The sequence below is a fragment of the Phacochoerus africanus genome, chromosome 3 (genome assembly GCF_016906955.1).
Source record: "Phacochoerus africanus isolate WHEZ1 chromosome 3, ROS_Pafr_v1, whole genome shotgun sequence".
In the NCBI taxonomy this organism is placed as follows: domain Eukaryota; kingdom Metazoa; phylum Chordata; class Mammalia; order Artiodactyla; family Suidae; genus Phacochoerus; species Phacochoerus africanus.
Window position 1 is genome coordinate 155,547,358 of NC_062546.1, and position 26,479 is coordinate 155,573,836.

The 26,479-nt window shown below is 34.4% G+C and overlaps 1 protein-coding gene and 1 non-coding gene across 2 annotated transcripts in view; one reads left to right on the forward strand and one right to left on the reverse strand.

Annotated features, from left to right (window-relative positions):
* ZNF804A (zinc finger protein 804A) overlaps window positions 1–26,479 on the forward strand; it is a 302,430-nt gene that overhangs the window by 209,824 nt on the left and 66,127 nt on the right. The gene's annotated exons all lie outside the window — the stretch shown is intronic.
* LOC125123768 (U6 spliceosomal RNA) lies at window positions 15,590–15,693 on the reverse strand. Its single transcript, XR_007134151.1, has one exon. It is a non-coding gene; the product is annotated as a U6 spliceosomal RNA (small nuclear RNA).

Here is a 26,479-nt window from a genome sequence, read left to right on the forward strand (position 1 = left end):
TTTTGTCATCTGAGACAGATCTCTTTCCTTATGAGGTGATTAAGGTAAAGAATTTATGTATATCAGTGAGCTTGTGGAATGCTAAGATAGGGTGGACTTGGATTTTAATAAGCAGTCCAATAACTCTAGTCCATCTGGCAATTCATGAATGCTGAACTGGATTTAAAAAGAAAGCTGTTAGAATGCGATTGAGAGCACCTTGTAGTATCTAGTCACCAAAACTTTAATATCAGTATTTCATGGGGAGTCACATTGCCTCCTCTCCTAAAGAACTAAATTGATTCTCTGAAGCTCTGAAAAGATTTCCATCAGAATGAAGCATTTTCCTAGATGATGGAATCCAGCTTGGGTGGACAAATGGCTGTAATTTTTATCAGATACTCTTGAAAGACTTACATGACACAATAAAATATAAATTATCTTTAACTGTAGTTTTAATTTTTAGGATTAAGTTATGGGGTAAAGAAACAAACATGCAGTTATTCTGCTGGAATAAAACTCTGCTACAACATATGCTTTATAAACTTCGGAATACACTGATAGAAAAAAACTTATATTTCATACATTTTCGAAAGCTACTTTCAGAATGAAAAAGGACTCTAAAAGTTTAAAAGTTGGGAGACAAAAGGCCAAGTTTTCCTTTCAAGGTACAGTACCACCTATCTATACCTGCCTATTTGTATATGCATATTATTGTCCATTAAACTTATATTCAACATAATGGCAGTGGTAATGCTGACAACCCCTCTTGTTTGAATTTTGGGGATAATATTAATTTTAAAATATTTTACTGTGCTATACATTAAAAAATTTAGAATAAACATCATCTGATTATTTTATTTAATTTTTTTTTCCTCTGAATGAGCTGATTATTGATTACGTTATTGGAGGTTTCAACTAAGGAAAATATTGATGTTTTTTTTTTTCAAGCCCTTTTGAGAAAAATTAAAATATTAAAAATATTAGATTTTGAGTGATTTAAATTACCAATCAGATTGCATTACAGTAGCATTACTATTGCTTGAGAACATCTTAAAAATTCAGATTCTCAAGGATCTCTACTTTGACAGGTGATTCAAATGCATACTCTTCAAATTTGAAACACACTGTTCAATAGTCTCTAGTTGGTTTAATAGCTTTCTCCCATCTGAAGAAAAGGAACATGTGAAGGTGGTGTCATTAAGCATAAAACAAAACAACCACCACATTAGCAAGAAGACACTGAGTGGGATTAGGAGAATACATTTTTGGAAAAAGTTTTACTTCCCACTGAAAATATTCCATGTTTCAGATTCCTAACTAATGCTGTGAACAAAAGTGGAACCCCGGATATCTCATCGTAGAAGTCAATTATTCTTTCTAAACCTTTAACACTGATAGCTACATTTGACTGGAGAGAAAGCTCAGTTTTTTTAATCTTACCATATATAGAGAAATAACCAGTTTCAGGGATACAAAGTCAATCAAGGACTCATTATACTCTCAGGGCTTTTATGCAACCTCTCTCATTTCAATGACCTATAAATTCATCAAAGTATACTGGGCTTTCCCAGTTAATTATGCAATTCGTACCTCTCTGTTATCCACATCATAATCATGCATCCATTCCCCCAGTCCGTTAAGAAATTATTGAGAGTCTATCACAACTTGGTTCTTTGGCCAGTAGGGGGTCCTAGATAGCCAAAGATCTCCTGTTTAGTCAGTTATTGACACAGCAGGGCTTTGCTGTGTGCCTAAAAAAGCAGACTTGTATGGTTCCTGTAGGATTCAACCCTATTTTAAGTCATACAGTATAAAAGATCAGTAGGAAAACTATAATATGAACTTAGTTTAGAGGAATGTCAAGTTCTTTATACCGTGTTACTTAAATGCTTATTTTTAATGCATCTTTCTGCCAGTGTAACACTTTTTCTTTTCACTGTGATCACAAATTATAATAAAATCAGTTAATGCAGATAAAAACGTAAGTTGTTTAATCTTTAAAAGGGCTCTGACCTAAATATTGGAGCTAGTTATTTTTCCTTTTTTTGAGTCTGGCTGTCGATAAATAATTGTACTCCTAGTTCATTGCACATTGTTATTGGTCATTTATGTAAGACCTTACTCTTGTTCTATTTTTTATCCTTGATCCTCATTCCAAAAAGATGTCTGTTCTAACTTGTTTAATGAATGTTCTTAAATATACATGTGTTGTACCATACAGGGAAAATACATACCTTATTTTATTGCACTTTGCAGACTTTGCATTTTTTGGCAAACTATAGCTTTGTGGCAACCCCGCATCAACCAAGTCTAATAGAGCCAATATTTTTCCAACAGCATTTGTTCACGTCCTATCTCTGTATCACATTTTGGTAATTCTTACAACATTTCAGTCTTTTTCATTTTTATATTTGTTGCGCTTATCTATGATCGGTGATAATTTGATATTACCACTGTAATTTTTGGGGGGTTCCACAAAGCATACCATATAAGATGGCAAAATTAATTGATAAATGTGTGTGTTCTGACTGTTCCACTGACCATCTCTTTCATCTCTTTCCTTCTCCTCAGGCCTCCCTATTCCCTGAGACACAGAATTGTTGAAATTAGGCCAGTTAATAACCCTACAATGGCCTCTAAGTGTTCAAATAAGAAGAGTTGCACTTTAAAGAGAGTCTGTCCCTTTAAATCTACAGCTAGAAATTATTAAGCTTAGTGAGGAAGCTGAGATAGATAGAAAGCTAAGCCTCTTGGAACAAATATTTAGCCAAGTTGTAAATGCAAAGGAAAAGTTCTTGAAGGAAATTAAAAGTGCTACTCCAGTGAACACACGAATTATCACAAAGAGAAGCAACCTTATTGCTGATGTGGAGAAAGTTTTAATGGTCTGGATAGAGGAGCAGCCACAACACTCTTAAGCCAAAGCCTCATCCAGAGCAAGGCCCTAACTCCCTTCAGTTCTATGAAGGCTGAGAGGAAGCTGCAGAAGGAAAGTTTCTAGTTTATCATCTGCCAATTTTAAATCACTCTCTTTTAAGTAGAAATCCCTTATTTGGATATATTGCTGAATCTTTCACAGAGCAGTGTCCTTCTCATGGTGTCGTATCAGGAGGCACATGAGACTAGTTTGTCCCATTACTGCTTATCCTAACTTTGATCAGGTAGGGAAAGTGATGTCTGTCAGGCCTTTGTACTGTAATCTCTGTATAGTTCCTTATATAAGTAATAAGATTTTATGGGGAAATACTTTGAAACCACATAAAGTCCTGTTTTGCATAAAAAAATTAACCCATTATTTTAGTATCTATTCATGATCTTGCCTAAACCAGTTATTACTGTGATGTTTGTTAAACAGTGAATTTTCTTTTTCTTTTTTAAAACAGCTTTATTGAGGTGAAATTGTCATATAATAAAGTACAAATATTTAGAGTATTCAGTTTGATAGGTTTGGGCACAGACGTATTCCCAAGACACCATCACCACAATCAAGGTAGTGAGCACATCTGACATCCTCCTGCCCTTTTGTCATCCATCCCTCTCACTCGTCCCTGCCCTCACTCCCATCCAACCACTTGTCTGCTTTCTGTCACCAGAGATTCATTTGCATTTTATAGAGTTTCACATAAATGGAATCACAAAATATGTCCTCTTTTTATCTGGCTTTCAGTAGTGATTTTTCTGATTCCAAAATCATTTCTTCATTTAGTGGTTTGCATCATACTAAATCAGAAGGTCAAAGAGCTTTTTTCTTCACCAACATTTTTCTTTACTCAATTACCTATTTATATGGATATACATTCATAGATCCTTATTTTATCCAATGCTTTCTATTAAATATCTTTACTGTTTTAATGCTAAACACGCCTAATATGTGACCAGTGGTTGACTCTTCAGTCTGGCTTTGACTCTTCAGTCTGGCTTCTATTTATTTCTTACATTTCCATAATTTTTCAGACAATTTCTTACTGGCTGGCACACTGTGATATTTCAGGTTTATCTTTCCTTTCTACCTGAGAAGGCTTTAATCAGGTCACAGATTTATTCCTCTCTTCTAGGACTTTATAGTTTTAGCTCTTACATTATTGTCTATGATCCATTTTTAGCTAATTATTACATATGATATAAGATAGGATACTACACTGGTAGTTTCATTTCTTGAAAAAAAAATTTTATTCACTCAATTGTTTTTGCACCCTTGTATAAAATCATTTAATAAAATGGGGTTCTTTTGTATTTTTATAAATGCTATTACATGAATGTGTATGTCTGTTTTTATGGTAGTACCACAGTGTCTTGATTACTTTAGCTTTATAGGAAGTTTTGAAGTAGGGCATGTGATCTGTACAATTTGACTTGTCTTTTTCAAGATTGCTTCAGCTCTCTAGGGCTGCTTTTCTTTCCATATGAATTTTAGAATTAGCTCATCAAGTTCTACAAAATAAGTAGGTAAGAATATGAAAGGAATAATGATAAATCTCTAGATCAGTTGGGGATTATTCCCATTTTAATAATACTGAGTATTCCAATTCATGTATTCCCAACTGTTTAGATCTTTTTTATTACAATAATTTTATAATTATTCATATGAATCCTCTACTTCTTTTGTTAAATTTATTCTAAAGTATTCTATTCTTTTTAATGCTGTTATACATAGAATTGTTTTCCTAAGTGTTTCTAGGTAGTGTTTAGAAGTACAATTTATTTTTGTATTTAGATTTTATGTCCTATAAACTTGCTCATTAATTATAATCTTTTTAAAGTGGAATTCTTAGTATTTAATTTATAAGAATCATAGTACCTGAAAATAGAGGTGATTATACTCCTTCCTTTTCAGTCTGCATGTGTTTTTACTTCTTGCTATTGTCTAGTAACTTGGGCTAGAATTTTCAGTATGATGTTGAATAGAAAAGGCAAGATCAGGAATTGGTGTTTGTTCATTATCTTGGGGGTAAAGTATTCAGCATTTCTCCAGTCAGTAAAATATGACTGTGAGAGCGTATAAATATTTTTTGTCAAGATGAAGTCTTCCTCTATTCTTAATTTGGGGAGTATACTGATGGTGAAGAAGTATGAAATTTTGTCAAATGCTCATTCTGTATTTATTGAGATGATCTTGTGCTTTTTTGTCATTTATCCTATTAAGATAGTATATTACATTGATCGATGTTATAATGTTAAACCAATCTCACATTCCTGAGATATATCCTACTTGGTCATTGTGTTTAATACATTTTATATGTTACTTGATTCTGTTTACTTTTAGTTTGTTGGGAAATTTTATATCTATATTCCTAAGAAATAATTGGTCTATATTTTTCTTTGATATCTTTGTCCAGTATGGAACAGAGTGATATTGGTCTCATGAAATAAGCTGGGAGAGTTTCACTTCTCTTCTATTTCCTGGAAGAGTTTGTGAAGAAGTGGTATTAGTTCTTTTAATGTTTGGTAGGATTCACTAGTGGAACCATCTGATTCTGGGCTTCCCTTTGTTCATAGTTTGGAAATTACTAATTAACTCTTTGTATGTTTTACATATATCCAAATTCCTATTTCTTCTTGAGTGAGTTTCAGCAGTTTGTCTTCACAAGATTTGTCCATTTCAGCACTTACCTAATATGCTGGCATATCATTGTTTATTGTATGACTTTGTAAACTTTAATATTTCTGTAAATTCTTCTCTTTCATTCTTTTTTGAAGTATAGTTGATTTATAATATTGTGCCAATTTCTATTGTATAGAAAAGTGATTCAGTCAAACATATGTGTGTGTGTATTCTTTTTTAATATTATTTTCCAGGAGACTGGATATAGTTCCCTGTGCTATACAGTAGGACTTTATTGTCTATCCATTCTAAATGTAATAGTTTGCATCTATTAACCTCAAACTCCTAGTCCATCCCACACTTTCCTCCCTCCCCCTTGGCAACCACAAGTCTGTTCTCTATGTCTGTAAGTCTGTTTCTGTTTTGTAGATAGGTTCATTTTTGCCATATTTTAGATTCCACGTATAAATGATATCGTATTGTTTTTGTCCTTCTCTTTCTGACTTCACTTCACTTAGTATGAGAATCTCTAATTCCATCCATGTTGCTGAAAATGGCACTTAGTTCTTTTTTATAGCTGAGTAGTATGCCATTGTATATATATACCACATCTTCTTTATCCATTGCTCTGTCGATGGACATTTAGGTTGTTTCCATGTCTTGGCTATTGTAATTAGTGCTGCAGTGAACATTGGGGTACATGTATCTCTTCCTATTATGGTTTTCTCCAGATATATGCCCAGGAGTGGGATTGCTGGATCATATTGTAGTTCTGTGTTTAATTTTCTGAGTAAACTCCATACTGTTTTCCATAATAGTTGTACCAAGTTACATTCCCACAACAGTGTAGGAGGGATCCATTTTCTCCACACCCTCTCTAGCATTTGCTATTTGTAGACTTATTAATAATGGCTATTCTAACTGGTATGAGGTGGTACTTCATTGTAGTTTTAATTTTCATTTTTCTAATCATTAGGGATGTTGAGAATCTTTTCATGTGACTATTGTCCATCCATATATCTTCTTTGGAGAAATGTCTGTTTAGGTCTTCTGCCCAGTTTTCATTTGGGTTTCACTTTCATTCTGGATTTAAGTAATTCAATTTTCCTTACCATTTTCTTGATAAAATCTAGCTAAAAGTTTGCCAATTTTATTGATTTTTTCAAAGAACCAACATTTTTGTTTTGATTTATCTATTTTCTCTTCACTTAAATCTGCTTTAATTTTTGCTGTTTCCTCTGTCTGGTTTAACATTTTTATTCCTTATAAGCTTTTACTTTTTCTTTTAAAATCATAATACAATTGGTAATTATTTCTATATCCTTGTATTTTGTGCTTATTTTCTTCTTTATTATTCATCCAACCCCACCAGGTTGTAAGCTCCATGAAGACAGGGACCATGTATAAATTTTTCTCCATTTTTCACCATTTTAATGAGAGGAAAATTCAGAATACTAAGAAACAGAATTAACAAAAAGATGGCATTGCTCTTTTCTTCACAAATGTAATACTAAGCAATATTTATTAATTCCTGCACTGCTTCTAGACCTCTAATGGTTTGAGGACTCAAGCTCTCATTGCTGCTTATAAGCAAGAGCTGGCAAAGAGAAAAGGTTACCAATGCCTTGCAGTACTGTCTCTGCAGTCAAAATGGGGAGAAGTTCTGACCCTTCCATTACCAGATCAGAAGTTATATGTCTTTGGTAACACAATCATGTTTCTCCTACTCACTTGGGACATTCTGGGCTAAGTGTCCTATTTTTCTAAGATGGAAACCTGGCAAATAAGCTAGTAGAATTTCTAAACAATGGAATACTACTCAGCCATAAAAAGAACAAAATAATGCCATTTGAAGCAACATGAATGGAACTAGAGACTCTCTTCCTGAGTGAAGTAAGTCAGAACAAGAAAGACAAATACCATATGATATCACTTATATCTGGAATCTAATATATGGTACAAAGGAACCTTTCCACAGAAGAGAAAATCATGGACTTGGAGAATAGACTTGTGGTTGCCAAGAGGGAAGGGGAGGGACTGGGAGCTTGGGGTAAATAGATGCAGAATGTTGCCTTCGGGATGGATCAACAATGGGATCCTACTGTGTAGCACTAGGAACTCTTGTCTAGTCACTTATGATGGAACACGTAATGTGAGAAAAAATAATGTATACATGTATGTGTAACTGGGTCACCATGCTGTACAGTAGAAAAAAATATATATATAAACAATAAAAAAAAATTAAAAAAAAACCCAAGTACCTTTATCGGGAAATTTTCAAGTATTTCATACTGTCTTTCTACTTTATAACTGTTTTCTCTTGTTTAGAACTTCTTCATAACTGTTATGTTATAAATCATATTATTTGACAAAAGCATTATGTTCATTTTTATTTTTGTCGCAAGTCGACAAGAGGCAGTTTATTGGTTCTCTCTGCCTCACATTAAAAGGAAAATGTATTACATGTGGTTGTTAGAATATATAGCATTAGGTATACTATTGAGAAGGAAAATACCTCATAGTATAGGCATCTGGTAGATATTTGTTTTGTGAGTGAATAACTGAGAACTCTTTGGAATTGTGTAACTAGATACCTAATGACTTTGAAAAACCTTTAAATGATTTAATGTCTTCCTCTTTAAAAGAGATTGTATCATATAATGGTAATATCACTTTTACTTGTCAAAAAATTGCTATCAGTATTTTCCCAGATTTAAGAACATAAAAACTATGAAATCAGGCTCTTGTGAGGAAGACACATGATGCAATTTTTAATGATGCATTGATATAAAAGGAAACTAAAATTTAAACATATGCGCTATCCATTCACACTGCCAGCAAAAAAAAAAAAATTGAATGGAATGGAACCCAAAGAGGAAGAAGCAGTTAGCTCCTCTCTGCTACTTCCCCTCCCTTTGAACTATAATTATCAAGACATATTTTTGTCCATTGATAATAACATTGAATTAAACCTGAAGCCACTGGAAAAAAATGATTTTTACATATATATTGAATTATCTTAAGGATACATTTTAATTTTAAAAAGTACCTTGACGAGAGAAGTGTTGAGAGAATTATATGGTATGTTCCAGATGAGTCTAATCAGTTTCTTTTTCCAGTTTAAAACTTCTGAGGCTCCCCATTATTTATAGAATAAAGATCTATATAGAATATAGAATAAAGATTGTTTATAGAATAAAGATCCTCTGTACAATCAGTCATGACTTATAAGCCTTCCCAGCCTCAGACCAGGGTCTGTTCCCAATTTTGTATCATGAGTGCTTCTTCACCAACTCTCTGGCAACTCTGAATTCCCAGCACACTCCAGGAACTTCCAACTCCATGTCTTCATTTCTATTTCTCTCCTCCTGGGTTGGAATCTGTTAATTCTTTAAAGTTCCACTTAATCACTTCTCCATTTCATCTTTCCCTGATTTTCTTTGCTTTGTTGAGCTCAATGAATTATTTTACTCTCGCTTGTGGCCTGATAGTAGTTATGGCATAGTGTTATAGCCATCTCCCTGGGTTATCTCTTACAACTCACAATTTGGTTTTCATGTTTGCATTCCACCTTCTTTTGTTTCCTGCACATAACTGGTACTCAGTTTTGGGGTTGTTAAGTTGAATTTCATAATTTCATGGATTGAAGTTAATGGTCAGGGCTTCAATGCTGAGATGGACAGGTGTGGATTTGAAGCTTAATGCTACCACCTCATTCCTGTGAAATCTGGAAGAACTGTTTAATCTTTCTGGGTGTACTTCCCTAATCTATAAATTAGGATTAAGAATACTTGTCTTGGAGGATTTTTGTAAGAATTAATTCAGAAATGCCTACTGTGGTGCATAGCACACTGTAGTTTTTCTTTCTTTCTTTCTTTATTCATTTATATTGTTTTTTGTCTTTTTAGGGCTGCATCCCTGGTATATGGAAGTTCCCAGGCTAGGGGTCTAATTGGAGCTGTAGATGCCGGCCTACGCCAGAGCCACAGCAATACCAGATCTGAGCCATGTCTGTGACCCAAACCACAGCTCATGGCAATGCTGAATCTTTAACCCACTGAGTGAGGCCAGGGATCAAACCCGCAACCACATGGTTCCTCTGATCTGTTTCCAGTGCACCATGACAGGAACTCCTGTAGTTATTTTTTAAAATGAAATTGTTGAATAACAATGAGGTATCTCCTGGGGAAAGAGACCAAGGACCAATGACGTATAATGAGTGCCTCTGATGGTATCTGTTCCTCATGGGATGCCTTTTTCTGAAAACAAAAAGCTTCCTAAACAGGTGCAGCTGCACAGGCCTAAAATCTATCCATATTCATAAAGCTGAGGAGTTGCCTGTGTACATGTCCAGCTACAGACACTGGCAAGCAGGTTGTAGCATCAGTGCTTAAGAGAGAATAGTAATAGGCAGAGTTGAACTGTAGTGGGGCTATATGATTAAAATCAGTGATTAGAGATTACAGATATTAGTTCCATTGAACTTTTAGAACCATATCCTCTAAGTAAGATTTGATAAACTCAATCTTTACAAATCACTTAAGTTTAAACATATGATATAGAATTATGTTACTAAAATCAGTGCGACCTCTGAACATAAGAGTTGAACTTAGAGGTTTTGGTTTTGGTTTTCCTATAGGTTTTGTGACACAGGCTCTCAACATTTCTTGCTGGAGCAATTGTAAATGTGTTTTAGCAGGTTCCCTATTCGTAATCACTCTTCTTAATTATAATCAATAACACAAACAATTGCCAGCTCTTTAGTGTACCATATACTTTGTGATGACGCATTTTCTTCTCTCCCCATGCTTTCCCCATACAAACTCTGCTTAGTGCTTTAAACCCTAATAATATCACCCTGCTTTTGTTCCCTGACCTCATCAAGTTTTTTCAAGCCTCTGTAACTATGGACATGGTATCTCTTCTTGCTGGGAACCTGTTCAGACATTTCTTTTCTTGGATAATTGCTACTGCTTCTTTAAAGCTCAGTTCAGTTGTCACCTTCTTCAGAAGCCTCCCTTGACCCTAAAGATCCTGTGAAATCTTTACTATAATGCTTAATGTTGCTAGGTTGACACCAGCTATTTATGTGGCTATTTCACAAGATCTTATATTTCTCTATTTCAGGAACCCTGATTATCCTTCTTTGTAAACCCAGAGCCATACCACTTGGTAAAGAGTAGGTCAAGCAACTGGGTGATCACTTCTGTGTCCTGAATAATGTAGCTTCTGAGATAAAACATAACCTAATTTAGTGCCCAAATTATAACATGTTTTCTAGCCTTCATTTGACTTATTGTTTGTTACCTTTACATCAGATAGGATAGTTTATTTTCTTTTAGATATAGTATTCAGCTCACATTGAATACAATTATATATTCTTTCAGACTTTTGCAGTTTTTCAGTCTGTTATGTCTTGGTATTAATAAGACAATGTTAAAATCACTTGTAGAACACACTGATACAAGATATAATCCTAGTAGTGATTTCTTTTTAAGAGAAAAAGAGAGACAGCAGTTTTTTTACAGAACAATTTAATGTTCTAAAATGTTATAAATTAGAAAAACAAAAATGATCTGAAGAATATATAGCCTATACTCTTAGCATTTACTTGCAAATACTTAATTGTATTCGAATCATCCATGCATTTAAAAAAAGGCTGTATATGAAAGCTCACAAATATACAAGCTATAAAATCATCTCTACATTTATGGGCGCCTGGCACATCTGACTCTGCTCTAATCCATGGTAGCAGAGGCCTCCGCAATGGCTTTTTGGTCATGACAGGAGTTATTACCCTTAGTATGATCACCAGGGCCCTCGGGAGCCTGCCCGGGGAGGAACAGCAGGAAAAAGCTGGTCACACGGCTCAGTGAGCAGAGCACAAGCAGCAGACATTTCTGGAGGCAGGCCTTGGTAGCAGAGAACAAGAGCGTGCATGAGCACACAAGAGGGTCTCTATGAGGGGTATTTGCTGGAAGTCAGGGCTGCTAAAATAGCAGGTAAGAGTTTAAAGCAGAAAAATATATTTTTATTATTGTTCTTTTGATTTCATTTTTAGCCCCAGAGTACAGTCATTTAGGCAATCACGAATTGTATTGTTTTCTATTATTATAACTCATTGTTGTCAGCTTCCATCATGATAGCACAGCACTGCAGCCAGAATCCCTATGTTCATCTCCAGATTTTGCCATCCACTAACTGTATGACCTTGGGCAGGTTCTTAAGTTTTATGTGTCCCAGTACCCTAATCTGTGAGTTGGCAGTAATAAAAAGACCAAGCACATTAAGTTGTGAGAATTAACCAATGTAATATGTATAAAGTACCCTGAATTGAGCCTGGCATGTAGCAAGTGCTATAGAGCAGCAATTAGTCAAAATATTCACTACTATTAGTATTGTAATTGTTTATTCTATAGATATCTGTTTCTATTAGCAAGTAGTAGAAATATTCACTACTATTAGTATTGTAATTGTTTATTCTGCAGATAGCTCCAGAAAGTTTCCCTATTTTACACATGAATTGTTCTTCCAGAAAGTCATATCAAAGGGATAGAATATCCTAGAATATATAAGTTCATATTCTCATTAAATATAATTTATACCATTTATAACATTTGATATTCTTTCTCTGTTTGCCTTCTTCAAATAGTTTTCCCCAACATGAACATGAACCCTATAGAAACCTTTATCAGAGTCTTAAACAGCAGCCTGAGATTTTGAAAATAAAAAACAGAAGCAAAATCAATGGTAGAAAAATTTCAATATTGACTAGGCAGTTCGCTATTTGTTATTAAAACACAACCGTGATATTTTCTAGAAATTGAATATATCGAAAACCTTATTTTTATAGTTTCCCCCATATTAGAAAACTGAAGGGTAAGCTTTATGCAGTTATATGATGAATTCACATGGCTAAAGGTCTTGTGTAGGTTACCTGATTACTTCCTTTCCCATTTTTTTATATTGTCCAGACCATCAATCATTGAAGAATCATATCTTTCTCATTGTATTATTCAAACTAGCATTCTCAAACTTTTAAGTATATATATTCAATGAATAATTCAAGTAGTATTAAATGTTTTGCATTATCATATGTTTACATTTTAATTAAATGTATATTTTAACAAAATATACTTTCTTCTTTTAATCTCTTTTAAAATGTGTGTTTGGGAGTTCCCGTTGTGGTGCAGTGGAAACGAATCCGACTAGGAACCCTGAGGTTTAGGGTTCGATCCCTGGCCTCACTAGTGGGTTGAGGATCCCACATTGCCATGAGCTGTGGTGAAGGTTGCTGACTCGGCTTGGATCCAGCATTGCTGTGGCTGTGGTGTAGGCTGGCAGCTGTAGCTCAAATTAGACCCCCGGCATGGGAACCTCCATATGCCATGGGTGCGGCCCTAAAAAGACAACCCCCCCCAAAAAAAATAAAATGTGTGTTTCACATATATCTTTTTTTCTGTTTTAATTATTTTAGGCTACTATTGATTACTCCTAGTATAAGAGAATGTCAGACATGAAAAAAAGTTTGTGGGTGGCTCAGCAAGAGCCAACAGCAAAGTCAGACTCACCTTATATGGTATAAGATTTCAGGCCAATTTGCCATACCCTTCTAATCTTGTTTTCATCATATGTAAAATGGGGCTGATATTTGCCTGAGGATTAGTATTGTCAGGCCTGAGATGATTTGAGTATAGGGCTGGTTGGAAGCAATGGATACATGTTAATGTCCTTCCCTTCTTCATTGTCTCTTCTCCACACAAATTTTAGTTGTAAGTTTTTCAAGTTAAAATGTTTCTCTTTGCAAAATGTCTCTTTTCTTTTGGATACCTGAAACATATGATTATTTTCAAATGGGCTTTCCCTGCTGTGCTAACAATGTACCAAATGTGCAGAATATCACTCCCATTTGGAGTTCAAGACAAAGCAGGTTTAACCACAGAGGCAGAGCCCGCTGGCACTAATGGGAGGGACAGCAGGTCTCCGTATGTTGTTCCTCTTATTATGGAAGCTGTGGCTGCATTATGATCTTTGCAGGGCATCTGGGGAACTCCTCTGATGTGACACCTACAAAGTCATGCTTGCTCTTTGAGAAAATATTTTTTTTAAAATGCATAAGTTTAAAATATTTTTAAAAAATGCTTAAGGTTAGTTTCGAGGACTATTATTTTACCTTATTTTGTTCTCAGCAAGACTGTTTCATTTTACAGCCAGGAAATGAAAAAAGTGGGGGGGGGGAAGAACTGTGTGACTTAGGAAGTAGTAGAACTGGTTCAAAATTAATTAAGAATCCATCTTTTCCTTTTTTTGAAATCTACGGTATATATGTATCTATGCAATACACACATTTACATACACATCTGTATGCAATACACACATTTGCGTAGTTCAAAATTAAGAATCTATCTTTTCCTGTTTTTGAAATCTATAGTATATATGTATCTGTATGTAATACACATATTTTGGTGCTCTTCTTATCGCCCCTTTTCTATGTGACCATCTTTTGAAGTGATGTATCTTTTAACAAATATGCAAAACCCCTTTAGATCTTCCATTCACAAAATGCAGTTTTAGAAAATATGCAAATTTCTCATCTAATTCAAAGAATTCCTAAAATCATCTTGGCTTCTGGTAGCCTCTTTGAATTTATTCATGGACCATTCCAGTCCAAGTTACTAGAGGGAGATTGGCTGTCTTTATAGAATGAGTATTGCAAGCTTCAGTGTACTTTGAATTTTAAAATGTTTATTATTTCATTCCAATTGTATTATTCTGTAATAAAACAGTAGTTCTGAACTTCTGGCTCTATTGTATTATTCTCTGTTTAGACAAGATCAGACCCATTTAGGGTGATATGATCATAGACTATTCTATGTTTAAAGTAGCTGACAATGCAAACAGAATAAACTGACATAGGAAAACATTATAATTGAATGAAATTAACAGAAACTATTAAATAACTCTTCTCTAAGATATAGGAAATTTGTTTTGGAGAAAAACTCAAGAACAGTTCCATGTGGTCAATCAAGTGGTCATTCCAAAAATTAGGAGCTAATATCTTTCCCTTTTAAAGAAAGATACTCAGGATATCTTCTTACCTTACAATCACTCATCTTTATGGAAGAGCTTGGCCCCAATCTACATTACTCAACTGGGACCGTTCTCTCCTGTATCCTTCATGTCATTAGTCACAATCTTCTGTGATGCTGTCTCAGATCTTTCCGTGATTTCCCATCACCTCTGCACTGGCTGCCACTCTTTTTGTTAAATATTTTATCTTTTCCCACATGGAAACTACTTTCCTAATGTCCAGTCTTAATTTCATATATCTTTCATTCTCTACTTTGCATTCATATCTGTTTCCTAAATGCAGATGTGATCAGCTTCTTTCCTTGCTGAAAAATCTTTACTGACTCCCCATCAGCCCTTGTAAACATTCACACTTCTTAGCATAGACAAAAAAGAGACGAGTTCATGACCTGATCTCTTCTTCACCTTTATACTGTTACCAGCAATAGTATTCCCTACTCCTCACGTGTGTCAAGTTCTCTAGCCACACCAAAAGCTTGCCAGTTTTCAAAGTTCTAATATTTCCTGGCTCTCTGTATAATTACTTTTTCTGAAATATAAAATACACTGCATCTTTTCTTTCACCCACTGACATCTATTCAGTTTTCAATGAATTAGGCATTACTTTGAAATACTCTACTGATTCCTTCAATGGAAGAATTTGCCTACCACTGTGCACCTCCAATAACCTTTACAAATCTCAAGTATCATTAGGCATATTTATGTATTTATATGTATGTATGTATATACCATAATAAACAAAAGCTGTTTTTCTTTTCTATCCCCCAAATAATGGTGTGAATAGAAAACTGATTATTTTACACATATTATGTCTCTAGGATGTACATAAGACCTATAGGCATTCATTGTTGAATGAATGGACTTATGTTTTGCTATCCCAAACTATTTCCTTTAAAAATTTTTTATTGAAATATAGTTACTTTTCAATGTTGTGTTAGTTTCAGGTGTTCAGCAAAGTGATTAATTTGTATATCTGAAAATATGAAACACTTCACTAATTTGTGCATCATCCTCACACAAGGGCCATGCTAATTTTCTGATCATCCCAATTTTAGTATATGTGTTGCCGAAGGGAGCATCTGAAGCTGATTTTGCTAATCATGAAGGACAGATATTTGGACCTTCGGGTGCATCACTTCTCTCTGTTGCAAAATAAACAGAAGAATGAGCCATAGCTTCATGTAAAATTTAGTGTTGATTTATGTTAGAATATTACAAATCATCTTTCAGGAAATTATTGTATAAAATGCATTAAATTTTGCATGGGTACATAGATAGCAAGGATTATAAGTACTAAACTGCTGAATCACAGTAGAAAAAAAAGAGTGCATTTTGGGAATTTCAAAGATATTTTCCCATCCAATCAAATAGTGTACACCATCAAAAATGTGTGTCAAGATGGTAAACAATATGTACAACTTCCAAAAATAGTTAATTCATTCATTTAGTAAACACATTTTTTAAACACCTGTTTGTTCTAGGAATTCTTTTAGGCATTGATGATATGGCAGTGAACAAAAAATATCAAGATCCTATCTTCATAGAATGTATAATGGTGAGACACTACATATAGTGTAATATCAAGTAGCAACATATATATATGTGTGCATGTATGCATATACATGCATTTATAATATATGTATAGTGTTTTATCTATATAGCTAGGTGTAAATGCTCTTTGGAAACTTCCATGGACCAATACTTAAGGAATTTGTTGGATGAATGGCATATTTCCCTGACCCACAAATACAAAACTCTGAGATTTGTGTTCTCCATTAGGGTCCATAGTTACCAACATAAACAAGCTTCATTTGCTTCTGTAGCAACTTCCTTCATAACACAATCTTTACTGGCTTCCATCCCTTTACTTTTATCCTGAGTTTTTCTGTGTAAGTGGCTTTCTTTTAGATGATACAAAGTTGTCCGTTTCTTCATCCACTGTGAACAATTTTTGTCTTTTAATTGATATAATTAGCCCATTCACATATAAAGTGATTATTTATGTCACTTTAAATGCTAGTGATATCAATTGATTAATAGCTACCATGTTTATAATAGTTTTTAATTTGTTAAATTTGTTCTTTGTTTCTCTTTTTCTCCTGGTCTTTGCCTTCTCAAATTTTAATTGAACAACATATATGGTTCAATTTTATCTCCTCTTTCAGTGTATCAATTATACTTTATTTTAATATTTTTAAATGGTTGATCTGGAGTTTACAACATACATATTTATTAATCTAAGTCCACCTTCATATAACACTATACCATTTCACATGTAATGTAGGTGCCTTTTAGGAGAGTGTTCCCATTCCCCAGTCCTTTCTGATATTGTTGTGGTATTGTTTTACTTACTCATATGCTATACTGACCCAGTTCATTTTTGGTATTATTGTTTTAAACAAAGTTACCTTTCAGATAAGTTAAGATAACAGCCTCTTTCCCTCAATTTATTCCTTCTCCAACACTTTTCTTATATACTTTTCATCTTGAAGAACTTCCATTTGTATTTCTTTTTATTTTTCTTTTTACTTCTGTACCTGTGGCATACAGAAGTTCCCAGATGAAGGGTCGCATTGGAACTGCAGCTGCTGGCCTGTGCCACAGCCTGGGCAATGTCGGGTTTGAGCCGTATCTGTGACTTAACGCCACAGCTCTTGGCAACGCTGGGTCTTTAACCCACTGAGTGTGAGCGAGGCCAGGGGTCAAACCTGCATCCTCACATAGACAACATTGGTTCGTTAACTCACTGAGTCATAATGGGAACTATTCATTTAATATTTTTTTGCAGGGCAGATTTTTTGATGATGAATTTTATTAGTTTTTGTTTATCTAAAATAGCCTAAACCTGAAGATTTTCTCTTTGTCCTTCTGGTATATAAATATATGTCTAGGTGTTTGTTTTGTATTGCTATTTACATCCACTTAGTATTCTCTTTGCTTCCTAGATCTGTAATTTGGCATCTGCTATTAATTAGCAAAAATTTCGGCCATTATTCCTTCAAATGTTTCTTTCACTCCACTCTTGGCTCTCTTCTGATATTATCCTGTAAGTTCTTGGATGTTCTGATCTGGTTTCTTCTTTCCTCTTTCCTCTTTGCATTTCAATTTAGTATGAGTATATTAGTATTTCTTTAGGTTCACTAATTTTTTCCTCAGCTATACTGTGTCTGTTGATGAGTCCACTGAAAGTATTCCTTTCATTTACAGTGTTTTTTTATTGTTGACTCCTTTTTTTAATTTCCAAAATACATGTAAACTATTAATATGCATAAATCATTAAAGTAATCCATTTAATAAGTGCATAAAAGAAAAAAGTCCTGACAGTTTCTATGAGTAATTTATGTTTATGAATCTGTCTCCAGATTCTTTTGCAGCCCCATTTAAGTCTTTTTGTTTTGGTTTGTTTGTTTGTTTTTATTTAATTTTTATTTTATGTTGGAGTATAGTTGGTTTACAATGTTTCGTTAATTCCAAGTGTACAGCAAAGTGGTCCAGTTATACATATACATACATCTGTTTTTTTCAGATTCTTTTTCCCATGTAGATTATTATAGACTATTAAGTAAAGTACCCTGCATTATGCAGTAGGTCCTTGTTGATTATCTGTTTTATATTGAGTAATGTGTATATGTTAATCCCAAACTCCTAATTTATCCCTCCCTTCTGTTTCCCCTTTGGTAACCATAAGTTTGTTCTTGAAGTACACGAGTCTGTTTCTGTTTTTGTAAATAAGTTCATTTGCATCATTTTTGAAGAATCTACATACAAGTGAGATCATATGATATTTGTTTTCTTATGTTTTACTTCGTTTAAAATGATAATCTCTAGGTCCCTCCATGTTGCTGCAAAAGTTTATGGTTGTTTTATGGTTTCCTTTACTTACATTTAGGTTTTTAATCCATTTGAGTTTATTTTTGTGTATGGTGTTATAGAGTTTTCTAATTTCATTCTTTTACATGTAGCTGTCCAGTTTTCCCAGCAGCACTTATTGGAGAGAAGTTTTTTTCTCCTGTAAAAAAACTTGCAGTTTTTTGTAATTCTTGCCTCCTTTGTTGTAGATTATGTGACCCTAGGTATGTGGGTTTATTTATGGGCTTTCAATACTGTTCCATGGATCTATATGTCTGTTTTTGTGTCAGTGCCATGCTGTTTTGATGACTGTAGATTTGTAGTATAGTCTGAAGTCAGGGAGCCTGATTCCTCCAGCTCTATTTTTCTTTCTCAGGATTGCTTTCTATTTCCACACAAATTTAAAAAAAAATTGTTCTAGTTATGTTAAAAATGCCATCAGTAATATGATAGGGATTGCATTGAATCTGTAGATTGCTTTGGGTAGTAGAATCATTTCGAAAATATTGATTCTTCCAATCCAAGAACACCATATATCTTTTTCAATTTTTTGTGTCATCTTTGATTTCTTTTATTAGCATCTTATAGTTTTCAGAGTACAGGTCTTTGCCTCTTTAGGTAAGTTTATTCCTAGGTATTTTATTCTTTGTGATACAATTGTAAATGGGATTATTTCCTTAATTTCTCTTTTGGAACTTTTGTGTATGTAGGAATGCAAAAGATTTCTATGTATTAATTTTGTATCCTGAAACCTTACCAAGTTCATTGATGTGCTCTAGTAATTTTCTGGTAGCATCCTCAGGATTTTCTATATATAGTATCATGTCATATGCAAACAGTCACAGTTTTACTTATTCTTTTCCAGTTTGGATTAATTTTATTCCTTTTCCTTCTCTTAGTGCCATGGCTAGGACTTCCAAAACTATGTTGAATAAAAGTCATAATAATGGGCATTCTTGTCTCATTCCTGATCTTAGCAGAAAATCTTTCAGCTTTTCACCATTTAGAATGACATTAGCTATGGGTTTGTCATATGTGGCCTTTATTATGTTGAGGGAGATTTTCTCTGTGCCAACTTTTTTGGATAGTTTTTATCATAAATGGTGTTGGGTTTTGTAAAAAGCTTTTTCTACATCTGTCTAGATGATTGTATGTTTTTATTCTTCAGTTTGTTACTGTGGTGTACCACACTGATTGATTTATGAATATTGAAGAAATTTTGTATCCCTGTGACAAATCTCACTTGATCATGGTGAATAATCCAAACTGTACTGTTGGATTCAGTTTGCTAGTATTTTGTTGAAGAATTTTGCATATATGTTAATCTATGATATTTGCCTGTAATTTTCTTTTTTGTGATATCTTTGTCTAGTTTTGGTATCAGAGTGATGATGGCATCATTTAGAGTGCTTTTTAATTTCTAGCAATTCATTTCAATTCCTTCTCAGAATTTCCATCTTTCTATTTACATGACCCATCTATTCTTGCATGTTGTGCCCTTTTCTAGTAGAGACTTTACACATTAATCATAATTATTTTGAAATCCCTAACAATTCAGACATCTAGATAGCATCTGAGATCTGAGTCTTGTTCTGGTCTTTCTCTTTTTTTGTCTTTTTAGGGCTGCACCCACAGCATATGGAGGTTCCCAGGCTAGGGGTCTAATCAGAGCTGGTGCTGCTGGCCTACGCCAGAGCCACAGCAATGCCAGATCTGAGCCTCATCTGCAACCTACACCACAGCTCACAGCAACACCAGATCCTTAACCCACTGAGCAAGGCCCGGGATTGAACCCTCAACCTCATGGTTCCTAGTCGGATTTGTTTCCACTGCGCCACAACAGGAATTCCTGAGTCTTGTTCTAATGCTTGTTTTTTTCCCTTCAGACTGTTTTTTTTCTTAATTTTTAGAATGATTTGTAATTTTTTTGTTGAAAGCCAGACATATATCTGATAATAGCAACTATGATAAATATAATTTTATTCTGAACATTTATATTAATCTGTCTAAACATTGGGCTGTGTCTAAAGTTCTCTGAAATTATGAGCACAAGAGGCATAAAGTTTCTCTATGCCCTCAATTGTATCCCTTTAATTCTTATTCTTCTGTGTATTCTTCTCTTCCTTAAAAAGAGAGAGTACTCTGCCATCTTGCCATCCTTTAAGCTTTAATTCACTATTATAGAGAATACCTGTACCTGGGTTGGTAATGTGTGAGAGAGAGGGAGAATTCTATAACCTTTTAACTAGACGTTAATCCTTTAATGTGTCTGTGCAACAGAGCCATGACCATCATATGTGATTCCCCTCTGGTATATCTTGTCTTCTTTTTTTTTCCTCTCACCCAAGGCACCCAGTCCATTTTTTGGCTATAGAATGCCCAGAATATTTTTTGAAGCCATGTCTTTTGTTGAGACAGAATGACTTTAGGAAGAATACACTCTTTCCCTGGATAGAATAAGCTCTTCCAACTGAGCTGTGGAAATATTTTATCTTTTGGGAGTGGTTTTCAGTTAAAGAGAAGGTCTTGGCTTATTTCACAAGAGGTGTTCTTCCCATTCACCTTCCAGGGACACAAGGGACTCTTTCTCAAATTGTCATCATGAAAGCCTGGTATTGTTCATGAAAGGAAAGCTGTTTTGGGATCCTTCTAATGTTGCAGCCACCAAGAGTTTCTGTTTCACACCAAGTTTCTGTCTCACTCACTATGTAATCAACTCATGGAAATCCATCAAAGTTAACATTTAAGCATTCCTTATAGTTCATGGCTCAGCAGCTTCTGATCCAAGTAAGCAGATGTTAGTAGCTCTATTTTGAATGTGCCTACCTCTCCAGATTTGGAAACGGTGTTTTTCCTTGTGACCTCTGTTCTATGACAGTTTCAAGAAAAATAATTGATTTTCATTTTCCAGATTGTTCTTGTTGTAAGGACAAGAGTGATGCCTTTCAAGCTCTGTACATGTCAGACCTGAAATCAAAAATCTTTATCAACTCCTACATATGTTTCTTAAGCTCTCAAATAAACCACTTAATCTCAGTTCTTTATCTCAGCATCTATTTCTGGGAGAACTAAAGCTAGGAAAATCATTAAGACAATTCATTAGAGAAACAGTTCTGTCTTACTCAAGATTACTGTTACATGAGACAGTAACACATATGCATCAGATCATTACATGTCTTTCTTCTGTCTCTCCAGGAAAACAGCTGTTGCCTGTAAATTCAGGAGATTTCTAAGCTGAACCAAGTACTCTGTATTATTAACACTCATATTATATCATGGGACCCTATTGAATCTATTTATATAGAAGTCCCATTTGGGAATTTTATATATAGGTATGATTATATATATACATATAATATATATAAGCTAGCATTTAGCTTCAGCACAGCTTTTGTATTTTTTATGACTTAAAAATAAAATCTCCCACATCCTTGCTTTTCACAGGGAGAGTACAGAGTGATATTAAATTTCAGCCAACTATTAAAACATGTGGTCCCTCAGATCTTTCCAAATGTGAAGAGAGGAGTCGATCTTAGTCTTCTGGTATTGTTTCAAGTTGTACTAAATATTGACTTATATTAACCAGAGGGTCTACAAAGAACCAGCCATAGTTTAGGGATCTCTGTAGGATCCATGGATGAAAGAAGAAACACATGCCCTCAAAGAGGCATTGTCTTGATGATGATTAGTATAGTCAAGTGAGACAGACAAGACTGTACTTAACTGAGGCTTGGAGATCAATACTTCTTTTATGTGAAGAGATTCTAAGGTTAGAAACCATGCTGTTCATCCAGTGGTTGTTATCAGCTAAATAATCACAACATAGAAGTAGATAAAAAGTCTAATGAATGTATCATCTCACCTTAGTTCCCATTCTGAAAAAAAGTTATCAATTTTGAGAAACTATTTTACTTGCCATCATTATTGTAAACATGAGCATTAAGGTATACATTGTCCTTGCTGTTGGGTTGTTCTTGAATTAGCTCACCAGAGATTTCATGTTCAATACTCAGACTCTTGTTGAATATTTTGTCTCTGCCTTCACCTTTGATGATGGTATAGATGGGTTTGCATTTCTGTGGAATCCTTAAAAAAGCCTTACATTTAAATACACATTCTAAACTATAACTGTCTTCAAAGCATCTATGACTTTTGATAAAATTGTGACTTTCTAACTCAACCCTTACTTGTCCCTGTATTGTCAGAATTATCTTGTTATCCATTCTTCAGCCTTGGAGATAATAGAACCTAGCTTTAACAGAATGACATAGATTTTAAAACAATAGCACAGTGTTTTATCACACAGAAATGGTTGCCCTCTTGCCTAATAAGGAAAGGGTTTAAACCAGATAAAGACTAACATCAGTTTTTCCACATGCTTAATTTTTACCCTGACTCTCCCTCATTGTTAATATAGTTTTAAGACTCCAGTGCCCAAAGATGTTCTATAGCTATTTTCTTCCTGAATAAACTTTCTATTCTTTACATTAAAAGAAAAGATAAAAGAGGGAAAGAATATAGAATAAAGTGTTTCTCTTATAGAAGGATGGAAAAGGAAATCATCATTGAGGCAAGAGCATTTTTAGCAGAGACCTGATAGAAGTGAATGTATGTTTCATGCAAACATCTAGTAATAAAAGCATTCCAGGAAGGTAAATAACAAGTGCAAGTGTCAGAGCAGGTGTACAGTAAAGAAGGCTTAAGAAAAATAAGGAAATAAAGGTGGCTAAAGTGAGGCGAAAGAGAGTAATGGAAGATGATGACAGAGATGTGGCACAAGTAACAGGTAGAGTAAGACTTATAGGTCATTGAAAAGCTATTTACTCTAATAATGAAGGGCTACTTGAGAATGATGAACTGGAAAATAATGTCATTTTAAGTTACTTTAGAAAATGTATCTTGTCAGAAAGGCATTCGTAGAAAATATCAAATAAAAACTGATAATTTTATCCCAGTTCATCTTAAAAGTCAAGCTCAGTACAAAGGGTTCTATGCAACTAGTTTATTTGGGAAATGCTCCCAGGAAACAGAAATGAAGTTCCAGGAAAGTAGAACAAGTTAGAAAAGCCAATATACTTATGTATGGATATATCCATAAGTATATGCAAAGGTAGATCCATACTTATGCATATATTTAATGTTTGCCACTATTACAAGTAACTTGTGCTCCTTCTCATTGAGACCCTCTCTGGAATCTTAGGAATGTGTTTCAGGAGTTCCCATTGTGACTCAGCAGAAATGAACCTGACCAGAATCCATGAGAATTCAGGTTCAATCCCTTGCCTCATTTAGTCGGGCCAAAGAAATGAAAGAAAGAAGGAAGGAAAGAAAGAAAGGTGGATGTTCCAAAATGTCTCCCTGGTAGATAAAGGGGGAATAATTTATCCTTGAGTCCTTACCCTCCACAATGATCAAATGTGGATATATTATTGCATTCTCTCCTCAGCACCCCAGAGTTGTACATTTGTTAGTTCTGGGTAGGAATCCTCAAACTTCCCTATCATGAGTGAGGGAAAACCCTGAATAGGAAAGGGAAGACACTTCAGCACATCCCGGGGCCATCTGCAGCCAGGTGGTCCCACACCAAACTGCTGGAGACTGTCTCAGATTCAGTTCCTTAGGTAATAATGGGAAAAAGAGATACAGCCCAGAAGATGTACAGTATTTTTTTTGGAAGTGTAGACTATGGATTTAGAGAAGAAATGTCTTCTATCGGTATATCCTTTTAGAAGAGAATAGTTTCATTATCTCTTCCTTGATTAATCTTTTATTTACAGTCAAATTTTAACAAAGTTTTTTTTTTGCTTTCTCTCTTTAAAGAACCTATAATAATATTTATTCTGCATATAAATCACAAGGATGCTTTTATTCTTGATGGAGCAATAGGAGAGACAGAGAGAGAGAGAAGAGAGATTTTTCCAAAATGATTTTAAGTGTTAATCACAGGTTTTTTTAAATAGCATTGAAAATAATTATATACCAGCAGTGCCCAATCTATTTATATCTTTGCAATTTTAACTACTTTAAATAGAGTATTTCTAGCAGAAATATTGGAAGTAATATGTGGTTATAACTACTATTTAGCAAGGATATTATATATAACAAATTTGGTATTAGCTCTAAAGATGTCCCCAAATGACTGGATACCACAAGCCCAACAGGAGCACATCTACTTTAATAATAGTGTATATCTAGTGCTACTGGTATCTGTTATATTTTCTTTTTATACACACAAAAACAAAAAGGGCAGTCCTAATGTTCTTTGTTTATTATTACTTGTTGAGTGTTTGCCAGTGCTGGGCTCTGTTAAAAGCTCTGGAGATAGATAAATTACAGTAAACAAAGCAGGTATGAATCCCTGCCCTCCTGGAGCTCACATTCCTCAATAAAGGTCATTCAAAAGCACCAGCACCAAGTCATGGTTGATTTTTAAGAGAGACTGAATATCCTTTGATGACATATGTTATGCTGAAGCCAACATGAAATGCATCACTTTGGAAAATAAAATTTTCTTCCTTCAAGGTCCTACTTTGGTACTATTCATTTTGAATAAAGGGTAGATGAAATGCCCATGCAACTGTGGATGAACCATTAACTTATGTTTCAATCTGCTGTTCTGCAAAGGAGTATTACACTGCACAGTTGCTAGGATTGCATATTAAAAGATTCCTGAGTTCCCTGGTGGCCAAGTGGAGCTGGTGTTTTTACTGCTGTGGCTTGGGTTACTGTCGTGGCAAGAGTTCAGTTCCTGGCCTGGGAACAACTGCTATTGTTTTATATAAGGTAAATTCTTGAATGTATAACTTTGGAATTATACGCTGCTTTCCTGAAAATAAGGATTCAACCTTTACTGTTTTTAGGTATACGTAAAATGTGATGGGTTTTGATGACTTGACTAGTTGCAAAAAGCTCATCCCTCTTCACTTTCTGCTATCACACACAGTGGGGCATTTATGAGTGTGTGTATAAATTGAACAGAATGGGTTTGCCAGATAGAGGGGGAAATTAAGGTTAAGAATATATGAGCAGCTGTTTTCTTCTCTTTCAAATGTATGTCTTGCCTTCTGCTGGTGGATGGCTGTGTTGAATATGTGTATACTACGCGTTATACCAGGCAATGCCTCTTTCAATACCGTCCACAGGTGGAGAAGAGGGCCCATATCACTGGGCATGTCAGTCTAGTGAGGGCTGATGTTGTCTATATATATATTTTGTCTATATATATATATATATATAAACATATATATATAGTTAAATTTTTTTCCTTGGCACTGGAAGTCTTGTTTTCTAAACCCCTTCACACACATAGAAGCTACCCATTCCTCATCTTCCAGGATCCACCAGTTTATATACATCGTTTAAAAATGTCTAATCAGTGGCAATACACATGACTCTTTTCCCTTATGATTCAATACCCAGCCATTCTTTTCTACTAACATTTTCTGGAGCAGAGCCCTGACTCCTTTCTTCAGTTCGTATCAAGTTGAAAGTTCTAGCCTAAAAATGTTTCTTACTGTGCAGTTATTTGCAGCCTTAACTTCAACTATGCCATGTTTCTTTTAACATCTTAGATGAAGATGTAGAACAAGAGAACAAACACATGCCAAAATATTAACAATGATTTTGTTGACATGAAGGCCATGTAAAATTTTATTGGTGTATTTTTATAATGTTTCTGTAGTTTTGAACATTTTTCGAAATGTGAGATATAATAAAAAATTCTGAAAACTAAAATGCAATGAGGAATAAAACAAAGTGAGGGAGGACTTATAGCATAAAGGATACTACTGAGAGTCACAGCAGATGATGGTAATTATGGGCCTTATTTGAGTCTTGTTTTGAATAAACTTTTGAAATATTAGACAGTTGGAGTTGTTTGAACACACTGACTGGATATTTGATGATATCAAGGAATGATTGTGTTCTCTATATTGTTTTTGTTTTTTTAGGTCTGGTATCAATTTCATGATGATGTTTTTATTTTATTTAATTTTTTATTTATTTTTGTCTTTTTAG